Source organism: Tenrec ecaudatus, chromosome 1 (assembly GCF_050624435.1).
Source record: "Tenrec ecaudatus isolate mTenEca1 chromosome 1, mTenEca1.hap1, whole genome shotgun sequence".
In the NCBI taxonomy this organism is placed as follows: domain Eukaryota; kingdom Metazoa; phylum Chordata; class Mammalia; order Afrosoricida; family Tenrecidae; genus Tenrec; species Tenrec ecaudatus.
The window spans coordinates 81,913,554-81,925,042 of record NC_134530.1 but is presented as its reverse complement, the minus strand read 5'-3'; the positions used below and the strand labels follow the sequence as shown (position 1 = coordinate 81,925,042).

Below are 11,489 nucleotides of genomic sequence, written 5' to 3'. Positions count from 1 at the left end.
TCCCTGATTGATATGTTATGTACCATTATAATCCTCATTTCACATATGAGAACAACGAGTTTCAATAACGTCTCGAGGTCACACAGCTAGATAGCAGCTAAGGTGAAATATACAGGCCATTCTGTTTCTTAAGTTTATGTAATGTTTTCTCTTTGACAATATTGAATACTGGTACTATTGTGCTCACGGATTCTTAATGATGAAGACGATGGAAATATTGTTATTAATGGAAATTGAATAAGTGTCTGAATTTCATATCTGGGTCAGTCCTGTGTGAAACAGAATTAGCAAATTGAAGACTGAATCTTAAAATCATATAAATATGACCAGATTATATCCCTGGCATTTGCATGAATGTGAGGGAGGGCTTCAGGAACTCAGAGAGGCTGCCATTGGGGATCTAACCAGTCCTTTCTCGATCACCCCAGGCACAGAGAACTCAGTCCATGCCTGGTTAAAACTACTAACCATCCCGCGATCTCTCATTTCATCCATTTTCTTTCTGAGGAAATAATCCAGTGCACAGAGAGGATATATACCACCTTCCTTAGCAGTAGAAGGAAGGACTAGGAATCAAAACCAGCTTGGTCTGATTATAAAGTCCATGAAATTCCCAGAGCTCCTTGCTGTCTCCTTGGCTTTGCTTCTTCCGTTGAGCCCTCCACAGCTTCAGGGGCGGAGATTCAGTGGCCCTAGGTATCAGGATGACATAGGCCTCCACCCACTAAGTCAACAACAGCAGGGGTCTCTCTCACTGGGTTTTACAAAAGCACAAGGGAATACAGACCTTCCTGAGGGTGAGCATCATCTTGTAGCGACCCTTTAAGACAAAGTAGAACTGCCTCTGTGAGTTTCTAAGACCGTTATTCTTTACAGGAGTTGAAAACCTCGTCTTTCTGAGGCATAGCAACTCGTGGTTTTAAACTGAGTCAGATTGGACTTATTGACAGTGAATTTGGTTTGCTTTTGAGAATGAGGAAACAAGATTATTTAAGGGCATACTGGGTTGCTATTTAGGATCTGGTAACAACTTAAAAAGCAATATTTTCCCAGTCTTAGACATGTAAAAGTAACATTTTCTCAATCTTAACCATGCACATTTTTCAAAAGGTCAGCTCAGTCTTATGACAGAATTCTCATAACTTAAAAGTTCTTTTAAAACTAAAGATTAATACATGTCTTTTATAGAGCATGTGGAAAATGCAAAAAGCAAAGAAGACAATCGGGAATTTTAACATAGGACTGATCACTAATAAAACATCTAACAAGTTGGCTCATAAAAATCTTATACATTATTTCTCTTTGCCTTACTTTGAATACTGACACCCATCACCTTTCCAAATGTTAACTGATAATTCCTCTCTTATTTTTAAAATTGTCTTTTCACTTATTTGCCTACTTACTTAATAGGACTCTTGTTTAAAGTGAAAATAGAGTTCTCTTACAAGCCATGAAGAGTAGTGATTAGCCAACTGTCTCTTCACTTCAAAAAGGTGAGGAGGAAGTGAGAGCCATCATGATAGAGAGCAGCATTTCCAAAATTGTGTTTACTGGAACAATAATTCCAGAGGTGTTGGGGGGGTGGTGTGATTTTAAAGTAAAAGTGAGTTGGAAAATGCTTCACTAGCTAAAAAATGAGCTTGTTTCTAAATTGCAGGCTTTCCCAGAGCCTGAAAGGCACCCTGGTGGTGTAGTGGTGAGGCATTCAGCTGTTGACTGCGAAGTCAGTAGATTGAAACCACCAGCTGCTCTGAAGACACACGATGAGGCTTTCTACTCTGGAAAAGAGTTAGCATTTCGGAAACCCATCCGTGCAGTTCTTCGAGGGTCGTTTTGAGTCTGCGTCAACGTGATGGCAGTGAATTTGGTGCTGTTTTGGCGGAAGCTGTTGTCAGCTATCATCAACTCGGCTCCCAAATGAGGACACCCCATTCACAGTGAAACGAAAATCTGCCCAGTCCTACGACGTCCTGTGATCAGTTGCCAATCCGAACACTGTCACCCCGGAGTTTCACGGGCCCGTTTTAGGAGGTAGAACACTTCATTGGTCGTAGTTTGGAGGATCCACTGAAATGTATTCAACCTCACAGCAACATGTGTGTCTCTTCTGAATGAGGAATTACGGTGGTTCATGAGGTGCCTTGGTTGGGCATCACACGCAGGTCTTTTGCATGGAAGGCAAGAATTCTAATGCTTCAATTTTTGAAAGTTACTGATCCATTGCCACAGAGTCAATTATGACTCAGGTTACTATTATATACACATAGGTTAGATAAAATAATATATCTAATATTATAGAAAATAATGTATTTATGTACATAAATATTTTAATATTTTTATCATATATAAATTCATGGGGACCCTGGTGGCACTGCTGAGTAAGGATGAGAGTATTAATGATAAAGTCAGCAGTTCAAATCCACCAGCTATTCCTCACGGAGAAAGTTGAGAATATTTGCTCCTATAGAGATTTACAGCCTTGGGAAAGTGTTAGACTGAGTTGTCTGGAGAAACAAAACCCATGACACTCATGCATGTATAAGAAATAACTTTATATCGAGAAATAATTTGATTTCAAGAAGGCATTTCAACCCAGTCTAACATGGGTCCGCAGGTCCGATGGTAGCCAGAGCCCTCTTCAGAGTCATGGAGCTCCAGACTGATGATGCAGAAAGGTGAAATGGGAAGCAGGGAGATCACAGGCCAGTGGGTGCAGAGTCATGTTGGAATATGGCAGGGCACACACAGCTCAGCGGTTGGCTCCCAGGGTCAGCAGTCATATGTGGCTCCCTCTGGAGGCAGACAGAGTCCCGGGAGCAGGCATGTGAAAGAACAGGAGACAGAATATCTCCCCAGTGTCTCCCATAACAAGGCCACCACCTCCAGCAGGCATCATTAGGTGGTAACCTGATGGATAGGTTGGACTGCACCCCTACATTTACACACAGGTGCAAGTTGACATAAAATTGAACTGCCATACCCTATTTTGGGTTGTTACATATTAGAAATGACTCAATGGCAGTAGGTTTGGAGTTGGGGTGGATGCAAACTAAGATTTCTAGAAAAGGGTATAAAAAGGTCCCGTGCGCCATGGACCACTCTGATGTGGCTAACCACTCCTTCTTATCCTGGCTTGTGACAGATGCATCTTATGGTTTGGGGTTAAATTTCAACCATTCTACTGGTTCAATATCCTCACTGGTAAAATAAATAAGCATGCAATTGAAATAGGGCCTGAAGGAGGCATAAGATTTTGATTGGAAGAGCAAAGACATTCCAGATAGAGACAATAGAAGTACAAAGCACTTTTCTACTCACAATCATATGAAATCAAACCAATATGCCCCCATTTTGGACAGCTCTACCTCTGAGTACAAAAGACAACTGACACATTTACTTTTGAGAGATAGAATTTCACCAATGTCTTTTCATTTCTGTCCCTGTGCCCAGAAACCCACCTGCCTTTTCTTAAGTGTTCCTGCCCACATAGGTAGGCCACATCATAAAAATTCATATTTGTAATAAGAACCCTCAGTGCCTCAGCCACTTTAACAGCCAGACGCTGGGCTAATGGAGAAATTACAGATGAATGCCTTTAAAATTCAGTGGAAGACTTTTATGATTCGTTACTTGAATGGCAGGTCTAGAATTTTTATATGGGGTCTATTTTTACTAATTGTATAATATGTCCATGCAAATGTAGTACTTGCTTTATTAAGAGGGGAAAACCCCTCATGAATCTGAATTTGGATTGTTAATTGTTAAGTAAGTTACTCACTTGGAAAATATATATTGAATTGGCGGCACATCTGCATTTCAGTCCACTCAAGTTTCCCAAGTCTCTTTTCTCCCTAGCCCAGTGTAAGAGCGGCAGAAAGGAGAAATGCAGACAGCCCGCTGTTAGGGGATGACTATTTGTGGGAAGACAGACTTACCTGTTGTCGTCGCGTGCATTTGGACTCAGAGGAGGATGGGCAGAATTGTGATCCAGACGGTGTTCAAGGCTGTGAATTTTTGGAAGCAAGCGCCCAACCCTATCTTCTAAAGCACCTCAAGTGGGTGTTTGTTTCCATCGTTTTGGTTAGAAGTAAAATCTCTAATTGTTTGTCCCAGGTAGGGCCTCCAGGAGACAGCTAGGACACAGCTAAAGGGAATAACTCAGTGCCTCAAATCTATGTGAGTGGTTATAACAATCACGCCAACCACTCCCAGTTCCAGAAGAAGGGGTGACTTTATAGAGAGGATATTTTAGTGACCCCATAAAGTTGAGTATCATTTTGCCCTTAAAAGGAAAAACAAGGATATCACGTACTCTAAGGAACATTCAATTTCCTCTATCACGCTCAGGGAGCAATGTGCCTCTCCAATGTAACATATACCACCTGGGAAGTTGTCCTTTTCTTTGCAGTATGATCTAATTCATGGCTGCTTTCCTCACTAGAGCATAGGCCTTTGGGAACAAAAGTGGAAATTAAGCCCACTGCCTGAGAGTCCATGGTAAGTCACAGAGCAGTGGTTCTCAACCTTCCTCATGCCGTGACCCTTTCATACAGCTCCTCATGTTGTGGTGACCACCCTCCCCCCCAACCATAAAATGATTTTGTTGCTACTTCATTACTATAATTTTGCTACTGCTATGATTCGGGTGAACTCTGTGAAAGGGTCTTATGACTCCCAAAGGGGTCGTGACCCATAGGTTGAGAACTGCTGGCATAGCGGCTTGATAGTATCAGTCTTTGGGAAGAGGGACTATGGTTTTGTTTCTTAACAAATCAGAATGAATCAGAAAAGGAATGGGTGGATACGTGATGGAATTCTCACCTTCCATGGTCTGATCGGTAGCCGATCCTGCGGATATCCAGGACTGGCAGCATTCCCTTCCATTTTGCACGGATCACCATGCATTGTGACCTGCCTTGCAGAAGCTCACAACAATAGCCAGAGGTCAGAGATGGAGCTCAGTCGGTATTTATTGAATACACCAACAACACGAACAAAGCAAGAGCAGGCGATAAGGAGTTTCTAAGGATAAGTAGAGCGGTTCAGTAGGCTGATGTCGGGTGTGGGATGAGACTGGAGAAAAGTTGAGAAAGTGTATGATAGGTTAGCTACTGATTTCAAACTAAAACAACCAAATGGAAATGAGTGGTTGTTCAACCAGCATTTCTAAATAGTCTGTTTAAGTCTCTCTTTCCCACCCCTCCCAGGGAAGCAGTCCATTGTTTTGTACGGCCTGTGGTTACAGTCACTGTGTACTCCAAACCAGATGGACTTGCTTCTGGACTGACTTTTGTTTCACTCAGAACACTTAAAATAATGCACATTAAAAATATAAAAAGGCATTCATCTTACAAATTGTTTTGCAAACTAAATATACAATCGCTTGGAAAACAACAGGTAGGAAAGAAAAGCCCATGTCAAAAGACAGGTTTACCTGACGAGAACAGTGCAGGTGGGATATGGCTCGGATCTTAGTGTTCTTACTGCATCATGAATGTCAGAACTCTGTTCCTTCAGCTGGCTCCACTGCTCCAGGTTTAAAGAAATACCTTTCCCTCCTGGTTTCATTTCACCTGCTTGATCCATCCAATATTTTCAAATATCCATTAGGACTCTGCCTTTGAAGTCCCAAACACTGATCTGCCACATTCCCCCAGTCTCTAGGCTGAAGGAACAATCCAGCATCACTGTAAATTCTTCTCGCTTCCAATCCCTTGTTCTTGCATTTCGATGGACTACAGCAGTGGCCTTCGTGAAGAGGGCTGGAACATAGCATCATCTCTGCTGCTGCTCTGTTTGGAGGATGGCAGCGCTCTGGAAACTTCCCCAATCTTTCGCTTCTTTACAGGCTTTTCTGAAGCAACCTGCTTTTTCCTCTTTAGCTTTCTGTCTACTTCACTATCAGAACGCTGCCAGAGGAGCTGGAAGAAACAAGTTCCTTTGACTTAGGTATTGTTCTGTTCGTGCAGCCGAACAGTCTCCGGCTTGCTTGCTCGCAACTCTGAACTAATGTTTTAAGAACTTCTTTTAGTTGAAAGATGTTTCACTCTGACCATTATTCAAAATAAAGAAGTGCACTGCAAATAGCAAAATCCTTCCCAACTGTCAAAGTGAGGTTCGTGTGCTGTCTCATAGAATCCTTCAACATCAATGTTAGATGGAGCATTAGACAGCTAGAGAAAAGAAGGCACACATTAAAGAAGTGGAGGAACCCAGGGCCACACAGGTAGGATGGAGCAGAGCTGGCACTTGAACCAGGTGTCCAGCTCCACTTCATCTCTTCATCTGCCATTTCGCTAAGGCCACCGGGCTTCCACTCATCAAACTTCTGCACTTCCTGTCCCAGAACATTTTGCTGTTTCCCCTCCAAAGCCATCAGCAGCCCTTAGGCCTCTTGAAACATCTGGCACTTGACAGGGATGTTCCCTGCTTCCTGTACTCTGCAGGGTGCTGAGGGAGGTGGGTCATGAATTATGCCTTGATTCCAGAGTCAGGCAGAGTGTAAATAAATAGGAGTGGGGAGCGCACACGTGTGGAGCGGGACTGTTATTTATTCCTTTCTGTGTAGCTGTCTGGAGGGCAGTCTTTGGCAGTTCCTCCCTGAGGTACCTTAGACTTGGCCTCTTTCCTTGGTGGGGGTTCTTTGGACTCTGACACACTCTGTGCCCTTAATTTCTACCCCATGAGCTCTCATATTACGGACAATACAGAGCTTCGTATTTTCCCATAGCACGGGCAGGCCTGTGCAATGAGCACATTTTCATTCTCACTATGTTCCTTGTTGGAAGTTCTTTCTCTCTCTTGAATTGTGGCTCTTACAGAGAGAGCCACAATTGAAGGGTAACTTCACCTTTCATCAACCTGAAGTTTACTTATTCCTTCCATTTAATATTTATTTTGTTGGAGTTACTTCTCTATTTCCCTCCCCAAGAACATGATCACTGTGGTAGTGACATAATCCGGTGTCAATTTGGGAATTGATAGGATTAAGAGTGAAGGGGTGGCAACAAAGCCCACATGGAAGAAGCATACCAGCCTGTGTGATCACGAGGTGCCAAAGGGATCAGGGATAAGGCATCATCCAAAAAAAAATCTTACCATAGTGAATGAAGGGGGAAGTGCACAGTGGAGACTCAAAGCCCATTTGTCAGCCACTGGAGACCCCCTCACAGAGGGGTCTAGGGGAGGAGATGAGTCAATCAGGGTCTGATGTAGCACCGATGAAAAATACAGCTTTCCCCCAGATCCTGGATGCTTCCTCCCCCACAACTACCATGATTCGAATTCTATCTTGCAAGTCTGGATAGACCAGAGGTTGTACACTGGTGCATATAGGAGCTGGAGGCACAGGGAATCCAGGGTAGATGATACCTTCAGAATCAGGGGGTGAGGGGCGATACTGGGAGAGTAGAGGGTGAGGGGTTTGGAAAGGGGAAACTGATTACAAGGATCTACATGTGGCCTCCTCCCTGGGGGACGGACAACAGTAAAGGGGGTGAAGGGAGAAGCCAGATAGGGCGAGATATGACAAAATAATAATCTATAAATTATCAAGGACTCATGATGGAGGGTGAGTGGGGAGGGAGGGGGAAAAAAAAGAGAACCTGATGCAAAGGGCTTAAGTGGAGAGCAAATACTTTGAAAATGAATAGGGCAAACAATGTTCTGATATGCTTTATACAATTGATGTATATATATATATGTATGGATTGTGATAAGAGTTGTATGAGCCCCTAATAAATTTTTTTTAAAAAGAAATAAATTAAAATAGTACTTCGAGTCAGTGAACTTCAGATGTGAATAAAAAGCAATGCTGTAAAACCAAAAAAAAAAAAAGAAGAAAATGATTAGGGCAAAGAATATACAGATGTGCTTTATACAATTGATGTATGTATATGTATGGATTGTGATAAGAGTTGTATGAGCCCCTAATAAAATGTTAAAAAAAAAGAGTGAAGGGGTGGAGTCTAGGAGTCTAGTCAGTCAATCAGATCATATCCAATGAGGCCTCTGTGTGGGCATGGCCCTCTCCTGAGAATTCTGGGAATTCCAAAATTTTCTCCTTGGAGGAAGGAGACAGACTCTCTCCTCACTCACTTGGAGACACTCTACTGAAAAGACACATGTCTCTACGCTGATAGACCCCATACCCTAGGGACCGGAGAAGCCACATGGAGATCTCTGTCCTTGCGGAGATGCTTACAATGTCTCTGGACCCACAGGACTTCACACCCACTGGGCTGTGATCTTCCTGCATTTGGCATCATTGCATGTGTTTCATGAGTCTGAAGAGGACAGTATACATTATTATTGGATGTTTGGGCTAATATTTGATATCTGGGCTTGGACTGGACTGGGTTGGGATACTTTCTTAATGTACAATTACCCTTCATATGAAACTCTCTCTTATACACATATGAGCTTGTATGGATTTGTTTCTCTAGTCTACCCAGACTAACACAATCACTAACATTAATAAGTTGCATGTATTGAGCACCAAGAGATGTTAGAAGCTGTGTTAAGAATTTCACTCAGATGCTTGCAGTTCCCTGCTGGCCACAGATAAGCAATGAGAACAGCTTTACTATCAGACAGAGGTTATTATAAGCTTGATTATGGTGGATTGAACAATGGCATAAGATAATTCTTGGCCAACTGACCTCCCTCTTGACCCAATCTGAATTTGGTCTAGGCTTAAATAGTTCTTACTTGGTCCATGAAAGAAATTTCTTCTCTGTGTGACCTTTTCTTTCTTAGTCTTTATTTATTTATCTAATTATTTATTTTTGTATCTATATCATTCTTATTTCCTTTCATCTTTGTTTTTTATTGTTTGTCTTAGGTTTCTATGTTTATGAAGCACAGAAGGAGCGGGTGCATAGAGACAATAACTGATGTAATGGTTTATCGAGGATGGGGAAGGTGAGGAGAATCGGGGAGGAAATAATGAAGGAGATGGGAGGGAGTACTAGAACTGATTATGAAGATGTATATTCAGTTCTTTTAAAAAGAGATTTAACTATGGGAGTGTGAATGTGTTGTGAGTATTGTGAATTTTATATCAATAAAGTCATTTTTTTTAAAAAAAGAACTTAAGTCATGTTGTCACAATTAATTTTTTCAAGGACCTTGGAGAATTTGCTACTTTAATTTAGTTTTCTCTCAATGTACAGTGTAGGTTCGGGTGAGTCCAAGAAGCAAGTGTGAAGGAGAAATAAAAAGAGTTAGGGAAGGAAAATCAGCCAAAATAAGTGTGCTATTGAGCTAAGCAGGACTCCTTGATAAATGCAAAATGTCAACAAACTTGGCTACTAATAAAAAAAGTGGAAGTTTGAATCCATTCAGAGGCATCTTGGAAGGAAGGCTTGATAATTGTTTAAAAAAAAATTAGCCATTGAAAACACTTGGGGTAGGCCCTACAAATGACTGGGAGAATTCTTGCACACCGTTTTTGGTGTTCCATGCTGCTGTGGGACCATCCGTCCAATCTCCATGGCGTTTTCTCCGACTAGGGTAATTCAGCCTACCGTCCATGGTGCTCTACACCAGGAGTGTCAAAGTGGTGGCCTATGGGCCACACACGGCCCTAGGGAATTTTTTTGTAGCCCACAATGCTCTGAAATAAAGTGAAATAGAAAAAAATGTTATGAAGAAAATAATGATTAGGGGAGATTGAGGCAATACTGTACACACAATTCCCTCGTTACATTTTATTTCAGAGCATTGTGGACCACAAAAAAATTACTCTGGGGGCCTCATGAGGCCTGAGAGCCACCAGTTTGACATCCTTGTTTTACACCAAGGAAGGTACACCCACCCACCCACCCATCCTCCGCAGCACTCCAGTGGCAGAGGGAAATACCACACACCATCAGAGGCACTCCAAACCTTGTAGGACACACCACCACAGCTTCCTGGGAGATCAGCCAGTGAAGTGCCATCCTCGTGCGCACAGAACCACCCGATTAGCATTCCATGAGAGGACTATCCAACTCACATTCCAAATAATGAAATACTGGTTGGCTAGGGTAAGAGTGAAACCATAGGAAGATACAGCCAGATACAAAATGACCCTTATTGCAGCTACCTTTAGGTAGTTTGAAGAAGCACCCATACGAGTCCCCCAAAGAGTGTGCCCTGTGCTCTTTGACTCTCTGTAAGATGGTACTGGGCTCCTTTAAAGCAACATGTAAACAACAACCAGCCCCAAGAGCCTCAACAAAAATGAAGGAGAAACAGAGGACAATGCTGAAAGAAGTCATGAACCTATTGACATGCATAGAAGAAGCAGACATTCACCTGCCACAGAAAAAAAATCTTCAGAATGCTGCTTAGAATCATATACCATATGAGGAAACCAATACAGAAAATAGATGAAATGATAAAGGCCACACAACAAAGGGAAATACAAGACTTAAAAGATGAAATAACAAAATCCAGTAGCAAATTAACAGACTTTGCAAACAGATTCGAGGAGGCAAAGAATCGCACCAGTGACCTAGAGGATAACCAGGCAGACTTCAACAAACAGGAAAGGCAGTTAAATAAGATAATCAGAGAAGCTGAAGAAAATCTGAGAGCCATGTCTGATGCCATGAATAGAACCAATATTAGAACAACTGACTACTGGAACAATAAACAGCAAAGAACTCAACAGTGAAAATCACAAGGGAATTCTTAGAGGAAAACTTCTCCAGTTAATAAATGAAAATCAGGCAATCATTCAGGAGGCCGAAAGAACACCAGCCATAGTGAATCCCAAGAAGTCACCAAGACATAATAGTTAAATTATCCAACTATGAGGAAAAGGAGAAAATCATCAGAGCATCTTGGGAAAAACAAATAGTCATTTATAAAGGTACCCAAATAAGAATATGTTCAGACTTATCAGCGGACACGATGAAGAAGAGGCAGAAATTGAGTAACATATTCCAAAAATTGAAGAAAATAACGCAAACCCAAGAATACTGTTTCCAGCCAAATTATGTATTAAGATAGATGGAGAAGTAAGAGTCTTCCAAGACAAAGAAAATCTCAAAGAATACATAAAACGAAACCCAGCCCTACAAAAGATCCTTGCAGACTCAGAATGGGCAAAAGATCAACACTCACCGAGCACAAATCAGAGATCGTCACATATAAGGACTCCACTCAGAGGGTGACAAAGAGAAAACATCCCCCAAGATAGCATTAGCTCCACAGTGGAAAGAAGGCAAGAATGAAACACACACACACACACACACACACACACACACACACACACACCACAAACTAATAAGATATATAGGTAGGAAAACACCCAACACAAAAGGTACAAGATGACATCACAGAGTCCACTGACGGATATAAGAACACTGAATATCAATGAACTGAATTCAGGCATTAAAAGGCAGAGGCTAGCAGACTGGCTTAGAAAACACAACCCATTCCAAGGATCAAACTATAACCCCCTACCAGGGGCATGAACAACAGACAAGTGGGTGAAGGGT

General features: G+C 42.0%; 1 pseudogene; it reads right to left on the bottom strand.

Annotated features, from left to right (window-relative positions):
- Positions 1 to 5,430: 5,430 nt before the first annotated feature.
- Positions 5,431 to 9,534, bottom strand: LOC142428844 (activated RNA polymerase II transcriptional coactivator p15-like; annotated as a pseudogene).
- Positions 9,535 to 11,489: the final 1,955 nt, after the last annotated feature.